Below are 23,036 nucleotides of genomic sequence, written 5' to 3'. Positions count from 1 at the left end.
TACTTGCTCTCATAATTTCTCCATTCAATACAACTATAATAAACAAGGAGCTATTTTTGCAAAAAAATTAAGTACAGTGAGAAAGATTTCTATAACATAAAATGGAAACAAAACTTCTACCAGCTGACCAAGGTATAAAAATATTGTTATTTGTGAGCAGTTAGCTGGGAACATGTGCAACAAATGACTGCTGTCTGCATAGGTCATTTTCTCAATTATATAAAGCCATATAGCATTACATCTGACCTAGTTTAGAGACTAACCAGAAAGGACAATTTATATTGAAGAACATATAGTTTTCTTGTATTGTAGAACATATATTTACATCGCAGGAACAGACCCTTTTGGCCCACTGTGTCTGCACCGACCATGACGTCAGCCTAACTCATCCCATCTGACTGGACATGGTCTGCATCCCTCTGCTCCCTGTCTGCACATGTATCTGTCTAAATGCCTTTCAAAGATTACTATTGTATCTGCTTCCACCGCCTCCCCCGACAGCAAACCCACAGCTGTGCAAGAAAAACTTGCCTCACACATCTCCTTTAAACATCTCCCCCTCTCACCTTAACTCGATGCCCTCGCGTATTTGACATTTCCACCCTGGGGAAAAGACTGACTACTCTATCTATATATCTCTCATAATTTTATACACTTCCATCAGGTATCGTCTCAACCTCTCGTCTTCGTTTGTCCAATCTCCCCTTACAGCTAATATTCTATTCCAGCATTCTGTCTAATCCAGGCAGTATCCTGGTCATTCTGCAAATGGCTGAAACCTAAAGCAGAACTTCAGTTTTCTACACAATTCCAATTAAATCCAATGTTAGCTTGAGAAGACCCAAGCTTCTATCCACATTTAAAACCATGAGCTTGTCTTCTTTTCTTGCACTTCTACAGGTGTTTAAGATTTCATTCGTCTGCCACCAGTTGCATCTCCACCGATCCAGCTGGTATCGACGATCATCTCAAATGTCTCCTGGTCTCCAGTCTATCTATTTTGTTCTCACTTTCTCTGCAACTTAAACTTTGCTTTAAGGAATAACACTGGCTAACCAACAGACGAGCACAGCACAGGGCAGCACAGTGACGGATCGGTAGATCTCCTGCCTGACAAAACCAGAAATTTGGGTTTGATCCTGACTACGGGTGCTGTCTGTACGGAGTTTGTACATTCTCCCTGTGACCGCATGTGTTTTCCCCCGTTTCCTCCCACACTCCAAAGATGTACAGGCTTGTAGGTTAATTGTAAGTTGTAAAATTGGCCAGAGGGCAGAATAAGATCCACCTTTTCTTCATACGCATTAAATGACTTTGAGTTCCAGATTTGCAGATGATACTGTGAGCTGGGGATATTAATGGAATTCATGGCAAATACAGAATAGGGTTTGAACAGGCTGGTAACAGCTTTAAGTCAAATGTGAAATATTTCATTTTGGGAGGAGGAATACGGCGATGTAAACTAGAGGGCACAATTCTAAAAGGAGTGAAGAAACAACAGTGTCTCTGGAATGGGTGACGCTTCGGTTTGAGACGCTTCATCAGACCTTCACATCCTTCTTACACACGTGGGTGATATATGTGCCTAGTTTACTGAAAGAAGGAAGTTTAGGATGTTGTTTAAAAACTCCTGTACTTTATAAATAACGGCTCAGGGTACAAGAGCAAAGAAGTGATGGGGGAACTTTGTAAAACACAGACTTGGCCACAGCTGGAGTAGTGCGTCCAGTCCTGGCTGCCTTGCCCTCAGAAAGGCATGAAGCTTCGGAGAGAGCGCACAAGAGATTAACCGATGTGTTTGCAGGGATGGTGGAGCAGTAGACATAATGAACATGGCCGATGGTGCCCCAGGGCAATGTCATCCAACCGATGGCTCAGCCTTTAAATGAGTTGTGGCTGGCGCAACATCAAGCAGTTACAATTTAAATTAACATTCAGCAGTGTGAACCCCAGCAGCTCTGAGGAAACGTGTACTGTGAACATAGATTTGTACTTGCCTATTCAGGACATAACGCCCAGTGTGAAATAGCACCCCATTCCTAGGGAGCAAGTCAAACATGACTAAAGTGCCAGCCCACACAACACCCTTTCACTCTGCTACATTCACAGTTTTACTTGCCCGGGCTTTTGTCTGATACTTACTTCAGATTCAGATTCAGATTCAATTTTAATTGTCATTGTCAGTGTACAGTACAGAGACAACGAAATGCATTTAGCATCTCCCTGGAAGAGCGACATAGCAAATTATTTGAATAAATAATAATAAGTGTCCGGGGGGGGGGGGTGATTGTCAGTCACCGAGGTACGTTGTTGAGTAGAGTGACAGCCGCCGGGAAGAAGCTGTTCCTGGACCTGCTGGTTCGGCAACGGAGAGACCTGTAGCGCATCCCGGATGGTAGGAGGGTAAACAGTCCATGGTTGGGGTGAGGGCAGTCCTTGGCGACGCTGAGCGCCCTCCGCAGACAACGCTTGCTTTGGACAGACTCAATGGAGGGGAGTGAGGAACCGGTGATGCGTTGGGCAATTTTCACCACCCTCTGCAATGCCTTCCGGTCGGAGACAGAGCTGTTGCCATACCATACTGTGATGCAGTTGGTAAGGATGCTCTCGATGGTGCAGCGGTAGAAGTTCACCAGGATCTGAGGAGACAGATGGACCTTCTTCAGTCTCCTCAGGAAGAAGAGACGCTGGTGAGCCTTCTTGATCAGAGTTGAGGTATTGTAGGTCCAAGAGCGGTCATCGGAGATGTTGACTCCCAGGAACCTGAAGCTAGAAACACGTTCCACCTCCGTCCCGTTAATGTGGATGGGGTGTGCGTGCCGCCCCTGGACTTCCTGAAGTCTACAATGAGTTCCTTGGTCTTCTTGGAGTTAAGGGCCAGGTTGTTGTCAGCGCACCATGCTGCTAAGTGCTGGACCTCCTCCCTGTAGGCCGACTCATCGTTGTTGCTGATGAGGCCAATCGCCGTTGTATCATCTGCATACGCGATGATGGTGTTAGTACCATGTACAGGTGTGCAGTCATAGATGAAGAGGGAGTAGAGGAGGGGGCTCGGCACACAGCCATGTGGAACGCCGGTGTTCAGGGTGAGGGTTGAAGAGGTGTGCTTGTCTAACCTAACAGACTGGGGTCTGTTGGTTAGAAAGTCCAGTATCCAGTTGCAGAGGGAGGGGTCGATGCCCTGGTAACCGAGATTGGTGATCAGCACTTACTTACTACTTACCAGCAGATTCCAGTGCATAAACCATCAATCCAACCCTGTCAGCGCTGTACAGTTTCAGGGCTTGCTCCACAATGCTTTCCACTTCCTACCAAAGGAAAAAATAACAATAATCTGGGATATGAAGGAGGCAGTAGAGTGAAATAGAGTGCAGAGCCCACACACATACAGAAACCAGACGTGCAATGCTCCCTCCAACAGTTCCCACAAAATGTTCACTCTTATCCATTCCCATAATCTGGAATTAGCAAGGTCTAATAAAAGTGAGCAATGGAGAGCCCAAGTATACTGCATAGAAGGCGGCAGGATTATGTGATTAGGTCAATAATTATTAAAGTACATTGACATGGATAGGACAGGTTTGGAGGGATATGGGTCAAACGCAGGCAGGTGGGACTCGTGTATCTGTTGGCCGATGTAGACTTATGCAATGTTCCATTCAGTTTGAAATTGCCTTACTACCTGTCCTTCACAGAAAGGTTCCTGAAGAAAACTACCTTTGACCACAAGTGATCAACGTAGAACGAGCTACAGGCACCGTGGGAGAAGGACTCGATGGATCCCATCAGATGGCTCCCCAATCAGACCGAGGAACTTGCCAACAGTAGTGTGCGGAGCCTTCCCAGTCAGACCCTGCCTGCTCGGTCAGAAAAGTACCCCACTGCACGCTGCCATTGAGATGGTTGTGGTGTGGACAACATTCACTTCCATATGCACTGGGTGTTTGACAGGAATGTCAGAAGAATGCAAGGGCTCTTGTCATGGTTCATCCTGAGCAGTTGTGAATCAGTGATCTAGGAGCTGTTCACAGAGACGCACAACAAGATACATGTCAACTGCTGCTGGAAAATCATTATCTCAGCGGAAGACTCGCTTTGGTCTGCCCAAAAATTGATCTTCCTGCACAAGATGTTGGTAAATGAATTGCTGCCGACTGGCACATTCAAGGGTGCGAGAGTATGTGGTGTGTGGGACACACTGAAGTTCAGTGCAGTCACCGCCGATGCTGTAGGGAAGTGGCCTTGGTCTAAGGACCAGCCATCACTAGACACTGAGGGACTCTCAGACACTTCATGGGAGCACTGTTTAAGGATGTGGTGTTGATTGACACATTGCAAGCAAAAGTGCTGAATTGATGGAAATTAGAAGCAAGACATGCCCCAATTTAATTAACTATATATTATGAATAAATGACTTTTGTGAAATACAATAGTCTGTTCCAGAGTTAGAGCCACTGGTTGCTTGCACCTTAATAATCCCTGCTCTGACAGATGCCTCCGTTGCCAGACCAGGATATAGTGAAGCATCAGAGCGCAGCTTCTTCTCCAAGCCAGCAAGGAGGGCCTCGAGTTCCAGGCGATGGACCAGCTGTGCTGTCAGAGGTTCCCCAGTGCTGTCTTGTGAGGAACCAAACAGCAGCTTGTTGACAAGTGGGAGCAACGCCTTCTCATTCTAAACTCACAAGAGCAGGATAGTCAGTGCTCCTCCTTGTAAACATTGAAATCAATGCAAAGTAGTATCTTTGTCATCCTAAAAAAACACTATTTTACAATTGTTGATCCTTTGGTGAGGGAAACAAGGCAAGGGAATACATTATAGCTGAAAGGATACTGAAGCGTGGTGGGGAACAGACATATTTTGGAGAGCTTGTCGTGTAGGTAGGAAATGCAGATGCTGGTTTACACTGAAAATAGACACAAAATGCTGGAGTTATTCAGCGGTTTGTGGCTATCTGATGTTCCAGAGATGCTGTCCGTCCCACTGAGGTACTCCAGCATGTTGTGTCTATCTTTGGAGAGCTTGTTCATGGGTCTTTGAAGGCAGAGGGACATTGATCTTGGAACTGTGGAAAACGTTAGCTCAGAAGTACCTGTAACATTGTGTGGATTCTGGTTGCCATTCTACAGGATTGATGGGAGTGCACTAGAGAGGCACAAGAAAGGTTTACGACATTGGCAGGACTGGAGAAGAAAGGTTGCAAGGAGAGAGCCGCCAGGAACTGCAGCAGGTAGATTGTTTGAGTGGGTATAATAGTATAGAAAAAGAGACAAAATGATGGAGGAACTCAGTGGGACAGGCAGCATCTCTAGAGAGAAGGAATGGATCATGTTTCGGATTGAGACCCTTCTTCAGACGTCTCATCCCAAAATGTCATCCCCCCCCTAGAGATGCTGTCTGTCTCGCTGATGTCTATCCGTGGTGTAAACCAGCACCTGCAGTTCCTTCCTCCACATAACGTTATGATATTCTGACTGGTCCATTCAGAGTAAACAAGGTAACCATCTTTCCTACACAAAATTGGAAATGCAATTTATTTGGCACAAGGGTATGATTCAATTAATACAATGGGCCAATGGTTCAATGCCTGAATGGCTGTTGGAAGCAGATCTCACATTTACTGTGCACCTGGACCAGCAGGAGAAGAGGCTGTGAGTGAGATTCACATGGCCTCCCAGCACGTAAAACAGAAGCTGGGAACCATAGGTCAATTGACAGGTACATGTATAGGACAGGTTTGGAGGTATATGGACCAAACGCAGGCAGGTGGGACTAGTGCAGCTGGGACATGTTGGCAGGTGTGGGCGAGTTGGGCCGAGGAGTCTGTTTCCACACAGTATCACTCTATGATTCTAATTCATCCAGCACTCATAGTCCGCAAAAGGAAATAACTAATCATTTGGTGAGTTGAATCTAATCAAATGCAGCCGACATGATTTAATGAAAATCATGTGTGACAAAACCTGACAGGATGTGATAGGGAGTTGATAAGGGAAACCTGTAAATGTGGCAGGAAGGAACTGTAAATGCTGGATTAAACCAAAGATAGACACAATACGCTGGAGTAACTTAGTGGCTCAGATAGCATCTCTGGAGAAAAGGAATGTTCTATTTGTTTTCTCCAGCGATGCTGTCTGACCCGCTGCGTTACTCCAGCTGTTTGTGTCTAGCTCCTGTAAATGTAGTGTGTATTTTGATCTCCAAAAGACATTTACTACATATGAGGCTGCTGCAAAAAAAGTAAGAGCCCAAGATATTGGAAGACGTGTGCTAACATGGACTGAAAGGAGGCAGTCATATAGGGGGGGGGGGGGGGATAGTATAAATGAATGAAAACCGTTGATGGAATATATCTGAAAAACAAAATGCTAGGAGCACTCGGGTCAGGCTGCATCTGTAGCCAGAGAAACAGAATTCATGTTTCAAGTCAAAGACCCTTCATCAGAACTGGGGAGGCGACAAAAGAAACTTGTAAAGCTGCACAGGTGGGTGGATGGCTCTGATAATGTAAAACCAGGTGCCCATGGCGATAAGCTGCAAGCAAAGCTATCTGGTCAAGGAGTGAATAGGACCGGTTAGGTGAGAAGAAAAATAGACAAAAGATCGTAGCAGTTGTAAAATGCAGAGCAAGAAGACATCAAGGAAGGAACGGCAGACGCTGGATTAAACCGAGGATAGTCAACGGGACAGGCTGCATCCCTGGAGCGAAGGAATGGGTGATGTTTCAGGTGGAGACGCTTTTCAAACAAGACATGTCTGGCAGGTCAACATGCACATGCCCTCCACTATTGGATATTTAAAAAAAACAATCCAACCCTATTATCACAAATGGACAACTGATACTAACAGAGGAATCAAGTCACCCAAGATTATCGAATTTATCTCAAGCCCAGAGGACTGCCATGAGCCCAAATGGAAGATGAGATGCCATTCCTCAAGATTACTTGAGCATCATTGCAACAGCGCAGGAAGTCACAGGCTGTTCGGTCACTCCTACATCCAAGAGTCAGAATGAGATAACAGGAAGCTCAGGAATGCCCCATGGATCAAACACAGGTGCTCTGCAAAGTGGAAACCCAATGCCTGTTTGGTTTCTCCAATGTAGAGACCACATCGTGAACACAGGGAAAGGAGCAGAGGGGGAAAAGGAGAAGCGGTGAGAGAAAGGGAAGAACGCAGTAGAGAGTGAGAGTTGAGTGTTAGAGAAGGGGAGGGAAGAGGGGTAGTTACTTTCCACACTTTCCACTTCACCTCAATCTCTTTGATCATCTCAGGAGAAATGCTAAGTGTTGGCCTTTTACAGTTAAATACAAATTATTTGGGAAAACTTACATCAGTTATACTTTTCACACTGCTTTCCATTGCTCGCACGCTGGAGCCCATGTCCTTGCTTGCCGCACATGCAGCCTGCACCTGCAGCCGTGTCTGGCCGAGCTGCTCCTCCAGCAGCGCCAGTGCAGTCAGTAGCTGCTTCTGTTCATCCGTCAACCTATAATAATAATAAATATAATTGTATTAGCCAAGTATGTATACATACAAAGAACTTGCCTTGGTGCTTTGCTTGCAAGGATAAAAACATAATATACAGTAGAACATAAAAAATAAAACATTATAATTTAAACACGTGGAAATAAAATACCAGAGCAAAAAGAGCCTGCAGACTTTTGGCTGTTGAGTAGAGCTACTGCTCGTGGAAAAATACCGTTGTTGTGTCTGGCTGTGGCCCAGACAAAACCTGTCCTATACAGAACAAAGCAAGCCATCAGAGTGCAGGAGCAGAGGCGGCAAGGGGGTGCAGCAGTAGACCTACGGCCTTACAGTGCGAGAGACCTGGGTTCAATACTGACTGCCTGTGTAAGGGTGATCGTTGGTCTGCACGGACTTGGTGGGCGGAAGGGCTTGTTTCCACGCTGTACCTCTAAACTAAAAACACTCTGTAACTTTCCACAGCACATTCCATTTCCTTCACCTTCTGCAACAACATCTAGGAATAGAAATTTTAAAAAAGTTTATTTTCAAGTTCGGAGGCTTTTTAATTCTACCCGCAGCTACTTTTTTCACAACATAAGTCAAATTTACAAATATGTAAAGCAGAAGTCACTTTTCCATAATCCATATTTCCTAACGAGACAGGCCATTTCAGCCCATCAAATCAATGCCAGCTCTCAGAGAATCCCAGTCCTTCACGAATTTTCCTTGAAATCTCACAAATTCCCATAATTTGCCCGCAGAATCCACCATTCAATATAAAGCAAACTTCACTGAACTGTAGCAGCTTAACACCCACAGGATGGGAAATTCAGGGAATTCTCTGCCCATGTGGTTGCGCAGACCAGTCCTTGAGACCAGCACAACACCGAGGTGACTGGCCTTGATATTACGGAATTGAGAGTATGACGTTATATGGTGCCGCGATAAATGGTCTGACTGAGAGGTAGAGAAGCTGAGGGGCAGCACGGTGGTGCAGCGGTAGAGTTGCTGCCTCACAGTTTGTACGTTCTCCCCGTGACCTTTGTGGATTTTCTCCAGGTGCTCCGGCTTCCACCCACACTCCAAAGACGTACAGGTTTGTAGGCTAAACAGCTTAGTAAAATTGTAAATTGTCCCTAGTATGTACACGATGGTGGTAGTGTCTGTGGATCGCTGGTTGGCGCAGACTTTCCACGCTGTATCCCTAAAACAAATTAAAAAAAAGACTAAACGCAGCCATTTCAGGCAGAATGTGAAGGTAAGCTTGCCATGCTAGGACCGGAGGCCTTAACCTCAGAATAAAAGGACGTTCCTTTAGGAGGAGGAATTTCTTTAATCAGAATGTGGTAAATCTGTGGAATTCACTGCCACAATAGGCTGTGGGTCTTTTTAACGAAGAGGTAGATAGATTATTGATTAGTATGGGTGTCAGAGGTTATGGAGAAAAGGCAGGGGGATGGGGTTAAGAGGGTGACATAGATCAGCCATAATTGAATGGCGGAGTAGACTTGATGAGCCGAAAGGCCTAATTCAGCTCCTACCACTTATGAACCATGACACCCTGTGCCCTCTCTACCCCTTCTCCCACACCAGCACCAGCTCTCTCTCCCCGCACCCACCTTGGTATTGCAACCAACTGCCCGCAGCGCCGGCTCCGTCCGCTCCTCATGCTTCTGCTGGATGGCGGCGATGTCAGCCTGGAAGCAAACACAAGCAGCGTTACAGTCTCACCAGGGGCACGCACCCATCCCACCTCGGTCCAATGCAGATCGAGAGCCTTTGTACACAAAGAAAACCAAATGTGTGCAGATTCGTAGATTAATTGGCCGTTGTAAATGGCCTCTTCCCTGTCGGAAGTGGAGAATCTGGGGGGCGAGGGGATTGAAGACAATATGGAAAGAACCAAGTTCAGTTCAGTTTAGTTTATTGTCACCTGTACAGTGAAAAGCTTTTGTGGCATGCTCTCCAGTCAGCAGAAAGTCAATACCAGATTACAATCGGGGCATTTACAGTGTATAGATACATGATAAGGGAATAACGTTCAGTGCAAGGTAAAGATAGTAAAATCCGATTAAAATTAGTCCGAGGGTCACCAATGAGGTAGATCGTTGTTAAGGACTTCTCTAGTTGTGGTAAACTTATTCAGTTGCCAATAACAATTGGAGTAGATTAGTGCAAATGGGTGATCGATGGTCAGTGTGAACTCAGTGGGTCAAAGGGCCTGTTTCCATGCCATCTCTCTCAATGACTACCCAGCAGCTTGATGATGTGGGCTGGTGTCTGTGGGGGAAGGAGGTGTATGTTTTCAGACGGCCCGTCGCCCCAGTCCAGCCAAGTCCGCAGATCAGCGGTCAGCAGCTCCAGCTCCTTCTCCATTCTCTGCACACGCACCTGCAGGCCAGCCTAGGAACAGAGCAAGGCAGTCAGCTTGGGCAATATGGTGGCGCAGTGGTAGCAGGGTCGAAATGTCAAAGACCAGAGGGTATAGCTTTACGATGAGAGTGATAAAGTATAAAAGTGATAGTTTTTTATACCAGGTGGATGCCTGGAACAGGCTCTGCCAGGATAGGCGGTGGAGGCAGATACGATAGAGGCATTTTGATAGCCGTATGGATATGCACGGAATGGCGGGATATGGATTGTGTGCAGGCAAGCAAGATTAGTCATCTTTGCATCATGTTCCACATTGACATTGTGGGCTGAAAGGCTATTCCCCCTGCTGCTCCTTCCTCCCACCCACATTTCCAGCATTCCTCTGCCTTTCATCTCTGCTCACCCATTCCCCCACTGGCCATGGGAAAGCTTTGATCAACATATCTCCAGTGACAGCCCGGTGCCCGGGTTCAAGACGTTCCAGCAACAACACTTACGGGCGTCAGGAATGTCAAATCCCACCGTGGGCGTGAGTGTGTGTGTTTGTGTGCGACATCACTCAGGTGTGAAATTAAACGATGCCTTGTCCCTGCGTGCCAGCTCTGGCCAACACCTTCCAACCACAGCCACAAAGCTGCAAGTCTCACTGCTCTTTCTGCTTGGGGATTGTGTGCAGTTTAGTTTAGTTTAGAGATACAGCAAGGAAACAGGCCCTTTGGCCCACCGAGTCCGCACCGACCAGCGATCCCCATGCACTAACACTGTCCCAGACACACCAGGGACAATTCATACCAAGCCAATTAACCAACACACCTGTATGTCTTTGGAATGTGGGAGGAAACCGAAGCTCTCGAAGAAAACCCATGCGGTCTCGTAGAGAACGTACACACTTTGTACAGACAGCACCCGTAATCAGCATTGAACCCGGGTCTCTGGTACTGCAAGTGCTGTAAGGCTCTACAACTATGCCACCTTGATGCAACATTTACTGACCGGAGCAGACATCTATACCATGTGCGGTAGCCGTCAAATGACAAAGATTACCCCGAGAATACTTTGGATCTAAATAAGTATGAGTAGGCCCATGGATGTTTCTCACGAGGGAGGTGAGCTGACCACAGTGAAGCGGGCAGCTAACGCAGGGTGTGCAAACCACACACATGGGCGTGGAGCTCAAAGCTGCACAGCACGGCCAGTGTCGAGAAACCAGCTAACAAGCTGTCAGAATACATAGGAGGGAACTACAGATGCTGGTTTAAACCGAAGATAGACACAAAAACTGGAGTAACTCAGCGAGTCATGTATCATCTCCGGAGAGATGAATAGGTAACGTTTTGGGTTGAGACTTTCCAGAAATGTCACCTATTCCTTTTCTCCAGTGAATCGGCCTGACCTGCTGAGTTATTCCAGCATTTAATGTCTAGCAAGTCTGTGCAGTTGTGCACAGTGGTCGGATCAGTGGTGTTGTGAACCTGGACGACTGCAGTATGGGTCCTTGCTGCTGATCTGGAAGCACAGAGCTCAGGTCTGCAGAATCATACAACACGGAGAGAGGCCCTTCAGCCCAACATCGAAGCCGACCAAGTTACGCAGTGCCAGAGATCTGGGTTTGACCCAGACCTTGGGTGCTCTCTTGTGTATATTCTCCCTATGACCGTGGGAGTTTCCTCCGGTTGCTCCGGTTTCCTCCCACATCCGAGGGGCGACACGGTGTCTCTTGCTGTCTTCCAGCGCCAGAGACCTGGGTTCGATCCTGACTACGGGTGCTGTCTGTACAGTGTTTGTACGATCACGTTCTCCCCGTGATCTGCATGGGATTACTCCAAGATATTTCGTTTCCTGCCACACTCCAAAGACGTACAGGTTAGTTGGTTAATTGGCTTGGTATAAATGTAACATTGTCCCTGGTGTGTGTCGAGTAGTGTTAATGTGCGAGCATCGCTGGTCAGTGCGGACTCGGTGGGCCAAAGTGCCGGCTTCCATGCTCTATCTCTAAACTAAACTGAACCTGCAGCTTTGTACCTCATTCAGAAATCAGTCAGGGCAGGCTGTAGTGGGATTATGAGGGCGAATTCAAGGAGGTGCACAGCCCCTGCTATCATTCCTGGGTACTCTGTCTCTCCCAGGGGCGAAAATCGCGATCAAAACATGGGGGTGTGACACAATTCCTTGGTAGCTACGTGCATGTGCGCGTGCACACACACACACACACACACACACACACACACACACACACACACACACACACACACACACACACACACACACACACACACACACACACACACACACACACACACACACACACACACACACACACACACACACACACACACACAAACACACACACACACACACATGCAAGGCTTCGGCCGTGGGCCATGTGGACGGTAACATTGGGAGCTGACCTGGTTGGTGACCGACTCTGAAGTCCAGCAATAGCAGCTTCATCCACCTCGAATCGTGGGTCTTGAATCGGCCCGTTTGCAGGGACTTTCATTGCCCGGCGTGGTTTAAAACGGCCGGCGGGGGCTTCAACATCGGGAGCCTTGATCGCCTTGATGTATCAGATTGATTTTAAGCCGCGCCGGGCGATGAAAAGCCCCACAAATAGAAACATAGAAACATAGAAAATAAGTGCAGGAGTAGGCCATTCGGCCCTTCGAGCCAGCACCGCCATTCAATATGAACATGGCTGATCATCCAACTCAGTATCCTGTACATGCCTTCTCTCCATACCCCCTGATCCCTTTAGCCACAAGGGCCACATCTAACTCCCTCTTAAATATAGCCAATGAACTGGCCTCAACTACCTTCTGCGGGAGAGAATTCCACATATTCAAAAAGTTTTCCTCATCTCGGTCCTAAAAGATTTCCCCTTTATCCTTAAACTGTGACCCCTTGTTCTGGACTTCCACAACATCGGGAACAATCTTCCTGCATCTAGCCTGTCCAACCCCTTAAGAATTTTGTACGTTTGTATAAGAACCCCCCTCAATCTTCAATATTCTAGCGAGTACAAACCGAGTCTATCCAGTCTTTCTTCATATGAAAGTCCTGACATCCCAGGAATCAGTCTGGTGAACCTTCTCGCTACTCCCTCTATGGCAAGAATGTCTTTCCTCAGATTAGGAGAACAAAACTGTACGCAATACTCCAGGTGTGGTCTCACCAAGACCCTGTACAACTGCAGTAGAACCTCCCTGCTGCTATACTCAAATCCTTTTGCTATGAATGCTAACATACCATTCGCCTTCTTCACTGCCTGCTGCACCTGCATGCCTACTTTTAATGACTGGTGTACCATGACACCCAGGTCTCGTTGCATCTCCCGATTTCCTAATCGGCCACCATTCAGATAATAATCAACTTTCCTGTTTTTGCCACTAAAGTGGATAACCTCACATTGATCCACATTACACTGCATCTGCCATGCATTTGCCCACTCACCCAGCCTATCCAATTCACCTTGCAGCCTCCTAGCATCCTCCTCACAGCTTACACTGCCCCCAGCTTCGTGTCATCCGCAAACTTGGAGATGTTGCATTCAATTCCCTCGTCCAAATCATTAATATATATCGTAAATAGCTGGGGTCCCAGAACTGAGCCTTGTGGTACCCCACTAGTCACTGCCTGCCATTGTGAAAAGGACCCGTTTACTCCTACTCTTTGCTTCCTGTCTGCCAGCCAGTTCTCTATCCACATCAATACTGAACCCCCAATACCGTATACTTTAAGTTTGTATACTAATCTCTTATGTGGGACCTTGTCGAAAGCCTTCTGAAAGTCCAGATATAACACATCCACTGGTTCTCCCTTATCCACTCTACTAGTTACATCCTCGAAAAATTCTATAAGATTCGTCAGACATGATTTACCCTTCATAAATCCATGCTGACTTTGTCCAATGATTTCACCACTTTCCAAATGTTCTGCTATCCCATCTTTAATAACTGATTATAGCAGTTTCCCCACTACCGACGTTAGACTAACTGGTCTGTAATTCCCCGTTTTCTCTCTCCCTCCCCTTTTAAAAAGTGGTGTTACATTAGCTACCCTCCAATCCTCAGGAACTACTCCCGAATCTAAAGAGTTTTGAAAAATTATCACTAATGCATCCACTATTTCTGGGGCTACTTCCTTAAGTACTCTAGGCTGCAGCCTACCTGGCCCTGGGGATGTATCGGCCTTTAATCCATTCAATTTACCTTACACCACTTCCCGGCTAACCTGGATTTCACTCAGTTCCTCCATCTCATTTGACCCCCGGTCCCCTGCTATTTCCGGCAGATTATTTATGTCTTCCTTAGTGAAGACAGAACCAAAGTAGTTATTCAATTGGTCTGCCATGTCCTTGTTCCCCATGATCAATTCACCCGTTTCTGACTGCAAGGGGCCTACATTTGTTTTAACTAATCTTTTTCTCTTCACATATCTATACACGCTTTTGCAGTCAGATTTTATGTTCCCTGCCAGTTTTCTATCATAATCTATTTTCCCTTTCCTAATTAAGCCCTTTGTCCTCCTCTGCTGGTCTCTGAATTTCTCCCATTCCTCTGGTAGGCTGCTTTTTCTGGCTAAATTGTACGCTATATCTTTTGTTTTGATACCATCCCTGATTTCCCTTGTTATCCACGGATGCACTACCTTCCCTGGTTTATTTTTTTGCCAAACTGGGATGAACAATTGTTGTAGTTCATCCATGCAGTCTTCAAATGCCTTCCATTGCATATCCACCGTCAACCCATTAAGAATCAATCGCCAGTCTATCTTGGCCAATTCACGTCTCATACCCTCAAAGTTACCTTTCTTTAAGATCAGGACCCTTGTTTCTGAATTAACGATGTCACTCTCCATCCTAATGAAGAACTCAGCCATATTATGGTCACTCTTGCCCAAGGGGCGACGCACAACAAGACTGCTAACTAACCCTTCCTCATTACTCAATACCCAGTCTAGAACAGCCTGCTCTCTCGTTGGTTCCTCTACATGTTGGTTTAGAAAACTATCACGCATACATTCCAAGAAATCCTCTTCCTCAGCACCCTTGCCAATTTGATTCACCCAATCTATATGTAGATTGAAGTCACCCATTATAACTGTTTTACCTTTGTTGCACGCATTTCTAATTTCCTGGTTGATGCCATCCCCAACTCCACTACTACTGTTAGGTGGCATGTACACAACTCCCACTAGCGTTTTCTGCCCCTTAGTGTTTCGCAGCTCTACCCATATCGATTCCACATCCTCAAAGCCAATGTCCTTCCTTTCTATTGCGTTAATCTGCTCTCTAACCAGCAACGCTACCCCACCTCCTTTCCCTTTCTGTCTATCCCTCCTGAATATTGAATATCCCTGGATGTTCAGCTCCCAGCCTTGGTCACCCTGGAGCCATGTCTCCGTGATCCCAACTATATCATAGTCGTTAATTGCTATCTGCACATTCAACTCATCCACCTTATTACGAATGCTTCTTGCATTGAGACACAAAGCCTGCAGGCTTGTTTTACAACACTCTTACCCCTTATACTATTATGCTGAATAGTGGTCCTTTTTTATTTTTGCCCTGGATTTGCCGGCCTGCCACTTTTACTTTTCACTTTGCTACCTATTGCTTCTACCCTCATTTTACAGCCATCTGTCTCTACGCTCACACATTTAAGAACCCCTTTCCCTTTAACTCCATCCTCCACTATCCCATTCGACACCCCACCCCCCTTATTCAGTTTAAAACCACCCGTGTAGCAGTGGCAAACCTGCCTGCCAGAATGCTGGTCCCACACCTGTTAAGATGCAATCCGTCCCTATTGTACAGTTCCCCCTCACCCCAAAACAGATCCCAGTGATCTAAGAATCTAAATCCCTGCCACGTGCACCAGTTCCTCAGCCACACGTTCAGGTCCCGTATCTCCCTGTTCCTGCTCTCGCCAGCACGAGGAACTGGAAGCAAACCGGAGATAACAACCCTGGAGGTCCTGCTTTTCAGCATTTTTCCGAGCTCTCTAAAGTCACGCTGCAGAATATTCATCCCCTTCTTTCCCACATCGTTTGTGCCGACATGCACTACCACTTCCGGATGTTCACCTTCGCCCTTGAGGATTTTCTGCACTCTGTCCGTGACATCCTGGATCCTGGCCTCAGGAAGGCAGCACACCATCCTCGCACCCCGTCTGTTGCCGCAGAAAACCCTGTCCGTACCTCTCACAATGGAGTCTCCCACTACAATGGCGTTGCCTGCCTTAGGCCTTTTTGGTTCTGGCTCAACAGCCCTATTCGCATCGCAAGCCAGTCCGCCGCTCAGTGTAAACACGTCTTCTGTCCCGACAGCTTCTAAGTGGGTGAACCTGTTCACAAGAGGTACAACACCCGTACGTTGGCATTCCATGCTTCCCTCCCTTTCTCACTGTCTCCCACCTTCTCTCTTCCAGTGCCTTAGGTGTAACAATCGTACTGTAGGGCTTGTCAAGGAACGACTCCGTTTCTCGGACGAACCGGAGGTCATCCACTTGCTTCTCCAGTTTCCCAACACGGCCCTTCAGGAGCTCTACCTGGATGCACTTCTCGCATTTGTAGCAGCCAGAGGCACCAGCGGTGTCCTTGACCTCCCACATACTGCAAGCATCGCACTGAATCAGCTTGCTGACATCTCCTTCTTTCGTCTCTACCTCTCAAGCGTATTGCGTGGTCTCCTCGCCGAAGACTCTCGAGCCAAAGACTCACTCTTCCCTCACAAGGCCGCTCACTCACTGCCGCTCGCTAAGAGCCGTCTGGCTTAAATTGACTGATAAATTGCCTGATTTACCAATTTACAAACTTCAGTTTACAAATTCCTCAGTTTTCAACTGGTTTCCCGGCACTGACTCACTTCTCTCCTCCCACTCGGGCTAGAGCCAATCAGTCGTATCTCTTGCTAATCTCCTGCTGCTGTTGCTCCCAAATCCACAGCAGTTCTGTGTAAAATCTGCCCGTGCTTGGCATCTACGTTTCAACTGTTTTCACCCCTCTGACTCACTTCTCTCCTCCCACTCGGGCTAGAGCCAATCATAGAAACATAGAAACATAGAAATTAGGTGCAGGAGTATGCCATTCGGCCCTTCGAGCCTGCAACGCCATTCAATATGATCATGGCTGATCATCCAACTCAGTATCCCGTACCTGCCTTCTCTCCATACCCTCTGATCCCCTTAGCCACAAGGGCCACATCTAACTCCCTCTTAAATATAGACAATGAATTGGCCTCGACTACCCTCTGTGGCAGGGAGTTCCAGAGATTCACCACTCTCTGTGTGAAAAAAGTTCTTCTCATCTCGGTTTTAAAGGATTCCCCCCTTATCCTTAAGCTGTGACCCCTTGTCCTGGACTTCCCCAACATCGGGAGCAATCTTCCTGCATCTAGCCTGTCCAACCCCTTAAGAATTTTGTAAGTTTCTATAAGATCCCCACTCAATCTCCTAAATTCTAGAGAGTATAAACCAAGTCTATCCAGTCTTTCTTCATAAGACAGTCCTGACATCCCAGGAATCAGTCTGGCGAACCTTCTCTGCACTCCCTCTATGGCAATAATGTCCTTCCTCAGATTTGGAGACCAAAACTGTACGCAATACTCCAGGTGTGGTCTCACCAAGACCATGTACAACTGCAGTAGAACCTCCCTGCTCCTATACTCAAATCCTTTTGCTATGAAAGCTAACATACCATTCGCTTTCTTCACTGCCTGCTGCACCTGCATGCCCACTTTCAATGACTGGTGTACCATGACACCCAGGTCTCGCTGCATCTCCCCTTTTCCTAGTCGGCCACCATTTAGATAATAGTCTGCTTTCCTGTTTTTGCCACCAAAATGGATAACCTCACATTTATCCACATTACATCCACGATCCACAGTCGTATCTCTTGCTTATCTCCTGCTGCTGTTGCTCCCAAAACTACAGCAGTTCTGCCAATCCGCCAATTCAGCCATGAGAAAACGTCTGATACCCGCTTGAATCTTTCAAAAGCTACAATGTGATAAATAACACTTAAACAAATAAAACTGAAGCAAAAAAAGGCTGACAGAAGAACCGACCTTGGAGGGGGAAAGAGAGAGAGGGAGAGATGGGGGAAAAAAGAAATAAGGCGACTGACCTGAATGAAGGCCTTACCTGCAAGCGAGCCAGGACACCCGTTCGAACCGTTTAAACCTTTCCCATCCACCAATACATCCAATTAGTTCAAATTGTAACTGTACCCGCATCAGACAGCTTTAAGAAATTATCCGTGGATACCTTCAGTAATACTTGAAGTTCAAAACACAATTGGTGACACATCGTGTTAATACGATGGTATTAGAGACAATTAACAAGCGCTTAACAGTGACATCCCCACTGTCTCGCGGAAAGCAGAGATTTTATTAGATTTTTTTCACCGAATTTCAAAATCCAAATTACAAAACATCGGGGGGGATTGCCCCCCACCTCTCAAAACAGGGGGGCTGCGCCACCCCCGGGATTTCCTCCCATGCTCTCTCCCACCCTTCCCTTTCAGATCTGCGAAGCGCATGCCAGTAGCTGCACTAGTGCTGCGGCCAATTCACATCAGCTGCATCAGGACGACAGGCCTCCAGTGTAAGTGAACGAGCAACTAGACAAAGGCACAGTGAGAAGCCGGGAGGGATGGCTGATTGAAGCCCATGCACAACATGGAGAGAGGGTCAGCCAAATGTATTCGGTTTTGTGATTGACAAGAGGGATGGTCTATTATAGTGTAATGGCAAAGAGGACAGCCTGTTCTGATCGACAGGATGGCCGATTAAGTCAGACTTGGTCGTGGAAGGACGAAGAACAGCTTCCAATCTACAAAAACCCACACATGGAATTTTAAATATGCATTAGATGCTCCTACTGCTGTGGAAGAGTTTCAGTGAATGCCAAGATCCACTCACTGGATTCTGACACTCTGAAAAGATAATTGGTCAGAAATATTGACAAAAGGTTTAAAGGACTGTGGGCCAAATGAGCCCAGTTTGCCAACTTGCTTGGCAAGGCCATAAGTGATAGGAGCAGAATTACTCCATTCGGCCCATCTCTTCCGCCATTCAATCATGGCTGATCTATCCCTCCTAACCCCATCCTCCTGCCTTCTCCCCATAACCCCAGACACCCGGACTGCTCACGGGCAGCCATGACCTGTGGAGACGGAGGGCTCCAGGAGGAAGAGCGAGAGTGCACGAGGATGGGACGGTTAGGGGTTCACCTGAGTGCTTTCCAGTGAGCCCAGCTTCTCGGGACGAGACCAGATACCTCTGGATGACATCAAGAGGCCAACACCTGCAGAGGCAGAAAGGTTGCACTGAAGCAAGCAACATTCAAGGTATGCAGTCGCCTCAGTCCGCTCACTGCACTCAGTCTGCCTGGACCTACCTGATCTCCCGGTTGCTAAACACTTTAATTCCCCTTCCCATTCCCACACTTAACCTTTCTGTCCTCAGAGTGAGGCCAATCACAAATTGGAGGAACAACATCTCATATGTTGCTTGGGCAGCTTAAAACCCAATTGTGTGAATATTCATTTCTATAAGTTAATGTAAACCTTGCATTCCCTCTCTCTCCATCCCTTCCCCACCAGCTTCAAAGTCAACTTGATGAGTCTCATTGTCTGTAGTCTTTCTCACCCAACAAACAGCTAATAACAGCCTGTTTCTTTTATCGCTGTTATTTCATTCATTTGTTCTACATCTCTCTACATCACTGTCTATATCTCTCGTTTCCCTTTCCCCCGACTCTCAGTCTGAAGAAGAGTCTCGACCCAAAACGTCATCTATTTCTTTTCTCCAGAGTTGCTGTCTGACCCGCTGAGTTACTCCAGCATTTTGTATATATCTTCGGTGTAAACCAGCATCTGCAGTTCCTTCCCACACATCAACCTTTGCTTTTTACCACAAATCAAATTTTGGTCCCAATGGACCACTCACCTTTTACCTTTTAACCAACCTGCCACAAACCTCACTGAAAACCATAGTCTTCATGAAACATGCCGCCCTTATCAATTCTTTGTCACAAACTCAAACAATATAACCATCAGTCAGACAGAGCCTTCCTGCAAGAACACCATCCTGATGACCTCTCCTTAACTCAACTTTTAGACAATAGACAATAGGTGCAGGAGTAGGCAATTCAAGCCAGTACCGCCATTCAATCTGATCATGGCTGATCATCCACAATTAGTACCCCATTCCTGCCTTCTCACCATATCTACTGGCTCCGCTATCTTTAAGAGCTCTGTCTAATTCTCTTGAAAGCATCCAGAGAATTGGCATCCACGAGCAAGAATGTCCTTCCTCAAATTTGGAGACCAAAACTGCACACAATACTCCAGGTGTGATCTCACTAGGGCCCCGTACAACTGCAGAACAAACTCTTTGCTCGTATACCCAACTCCTCTCGTTATGAAGGCCAACATGGCATTAGCTTTCTTCCCTGCCTGCTGAACCTACATGCTTACTCTCAGTTCTAAAAACCATTCATTTCGAAATGAATTTTATACCATTTAGAATCTATTACAATAATTTGTCCTCCACATGTTAAGAAAACTGGCCTGTAATTATTTGGGCTCTTCCATGCTCCCTTTTTAAACAACCGTATGTTAGTAATCTAATCCTCCAGTATTACTCCTGGAGTGAGGAAGAATCAAAATATCACGGTCAGAGCATATATAATTGCTTCCCTTGCTCCCTTTAACATCCTGGGATACATTTCATCCGAGCCTGGTGAGTTACCCATTGACTAATATGACCGACCCTTGATGCCTCCCCTTATTCTCTGCACATCCCATTCAATATTTCACATTTGTTTACTGTAACAATATTATCCCCCTCGTATGAATAGCTACAACTAATCACGATTCACCTCCGGGGAATTGAAATCCAATAACATTGTCCTTGCACATTTACACTTGTTGGAACTTGGCTTATGAACGTGTTCTCTCTCACACACTATTTGGGGTCAACAGTGCACTCACAAGTCAGCAATTGCCCATTTTCATCTTACATTCAACTTACTTTCTAACATATCATCCCTTCTGAAGATAATCGCAAATGCTGGAATAAGCTCAGCGGTACAGGCAGCATCTCTAGAGGGAAGAAATGGGTGACGTTTCGGGTCAAGACCCTTCTTCGATTTAAACCAGCAGCTGCAGTTCCTTCCAACACAAATCATCCCTTTCATATTTTACAGCGTTTCATTAAATAGTGCTGTCATCCCTCAGTCTCCATTCTCCATAATGAGCTGCTCAGAACAAAATCAGAGTGAAAGCAAGTCATCCTCCAACATAGAACAGCACAAGAACAGGACCTTTGGCCCAATGTCTGTGTCGAACATGATGCCAAGTTAAACTAATCTCTACCTGCATGTGATCAATTTCCCACCATTCCCTGCATATCCATGTGCCTATCTAAAATCTAAAATATTCTTAAACATCAACTATCGTATCTGCTTCCACCATTACCCCGGGAAGCACGTTCCAGACACCCACCACTTAAAAAAAACAACGTTGGGGCCATATCTCCTTTAAACGTCGCCACTCTCACATGGAAGCTATGCCCTCTAGCCTTTGACATTTTCCCCTCGATGGAATCCTTGCATCAAGTGGAGCCACACTCCTCCATTGGATTTTCCAGCCTTTCTTTCCTCTTCCTCGCAAACACTCACTAACTTAATGCCCTCGTTCCCTGTTCTACCCATCTTCCCCCCAAATCTTGGCTCAAATTTCCTTCCCTACCAAACCATATCAACCCATCCAAACGGCATTAACAAACCCATCGAGGAGATTGGTCCCAGCGTCGAGGTGCCACCTGCCCTCAGAACCATTGCCAGTGCCCGAGGAATATACAGCCCTCCCTCCTGCACCATCGCTCCCCTACTCATCACCCACACTTCCTTCCCACACCTGCACTCACTGTACCAGCTACTGGGAGCAATCTGGAGATTAGCATCTTTGCACGTTAGAACAGCGAGATTATCAAATACAAGCACCCTGATAATAGAATGGAAATGTAACGCTGAGGCTTTATAAGGCACTGGCCAGACCACATTTGAAGTATTGTGAGCGGGTTTGGACTCCATATCTGAAGAAGGATATGCTGGTGTTGGAGAGAGTCCAGAGGAGGTTTACGAGAATGACGCCAGGAATGAGTGGGTTGCCGTGTGATGAGCATTTGTAGGCAATGGGCCTGTACAATATAACACAACCTCAATTCAGCTGCTTGGACCTCACTCACTAATTCCAATAAGAACCTTGGGCTCCGGATATTCAGTTTACACTATAAATTGGCCAGCGTTGTTCTGTCAAACAGACTGCTAAATACAGCCCAGGAACCACCCCAATCCCTCCCTCCACATTTAATCCTTTACTCTCAACTTGACTGTTTCTCCTCATGCTTTGCCTCAACTGCTCGAACCCTCTGTGAAGATTTTCTCTGCATATTGTCCTGCAGACATCAATGATCGATGAAGAAATGGAGAAGGTCCTTACCCAGTAATGCCAGCAACACCAGCAGCATCCACTTATTCACGTGAGGGGCACACCTGGAGGGGTAACACACACGTCAACCGGCTATTGAACCCAATCCCGTCTCAAGCGAGATGGACACAAAAAGCTGCCGTAACTCAGTGGGTCGGGCAGCATCTCTGGAGTCTGATGACGTCACCAATTCCTTCTCTCCAGAGACGCCGCCCGAACTGCTGAGTTTATCTAGCTTCTTGTTTTCTATGTTTTTTCTAGGTTTCTATGTTTCTAGTGGGTTTATCTGGGGTAGTACAAGTGGGTTGGCCTGTGGTGCGTTTACCTGGGGTGCAATAAATGGGTTATCATTTTTTAAGTTTAGTTTAAAGGCACAGCACAGAAACAGCCCTTCGGCCCACCGAATCCGCACCGACCAACGATTCCTGTCCACTAACACTATCCTACACAGACTAGAGTCATAGTGTGATACAGTTTGGAAACAGGCCGTTCGGCCCAACTTGCCCACACCGACCAACAATGTCCCAGCTATACTAGTCCCACTTGCCTGCGCTTAATCCATATTCTTCCAAACCTGTCCTTTTCATGTACCTATTTAACTGTTTTTTTAAACGACGGGGTAGTTTCAGCCTTAACTACCTCCTCTGGCAACTTGTTCCATACACCCACCACCTTTTGTGTGAAAACGTTGCCCTTCGTC

At 46.6% G+C, this 23,036-nt stretch overlaps 2 long non-coding RNA genes across 2 annotated transcripts; both read right to left on the bottom strand.

Annotated features, from left to right (window-relative positions):
* Positions 1-1,718: 1,718 nt before the first annotated feature.
* LOC116968495 lies at positions 1,719-4,495 on the bottom strand. Its single transcript, XR_004410476.1, has 3 exons — positions 4,469-4,495; positions 3,246-3,308; positions 1,719-1,731 (listed from the first exon to the last, which is right to left on the bottom strand). It is a non-coding gene; the product is annotated as an uncharacterized LOC116968495 (long non-coding RNA).
* Positions 4,496-9,812: 5,317 nt separating this feature from the next.
* LOC116968492 lies at positions 9,813-22,388 on the bottom strand. Its single transcript, XR_004410472.1, has 3 exons — positions 22,349-22,388; positions 19,073-19,146; positions 9,813-9,871 (listed from the first exon to the last, which is right to left on the bottom strand). It is a non-coding gene; the product is annotated as an uncharacterized LOC116968492 (long non-coding RNA).
* Between the last annotated feature and the right edge of the window lie 648 nt (positions 22,389-23,036).

This window comes from Amblyraja radiata, chromosome 45, assembly GCF_010909765.2.
Source record: "Amblyraja radiata isolate CabotCenter1 chromosome 45, sAmbRad1.1.pri, whole genome shotgun sequence".
Classification (NCBI taxonomy): Eukaryota; Metazoa; Chordata; class Chondrichthyes; order Rajiformes; family Rajidae; genus Amblyraja; species Amblyraja radiata.
Note: the sequence above shows the minus strand (reverse complement) of the source record. Positions and strands in the feature narration are given on the sequence as shown.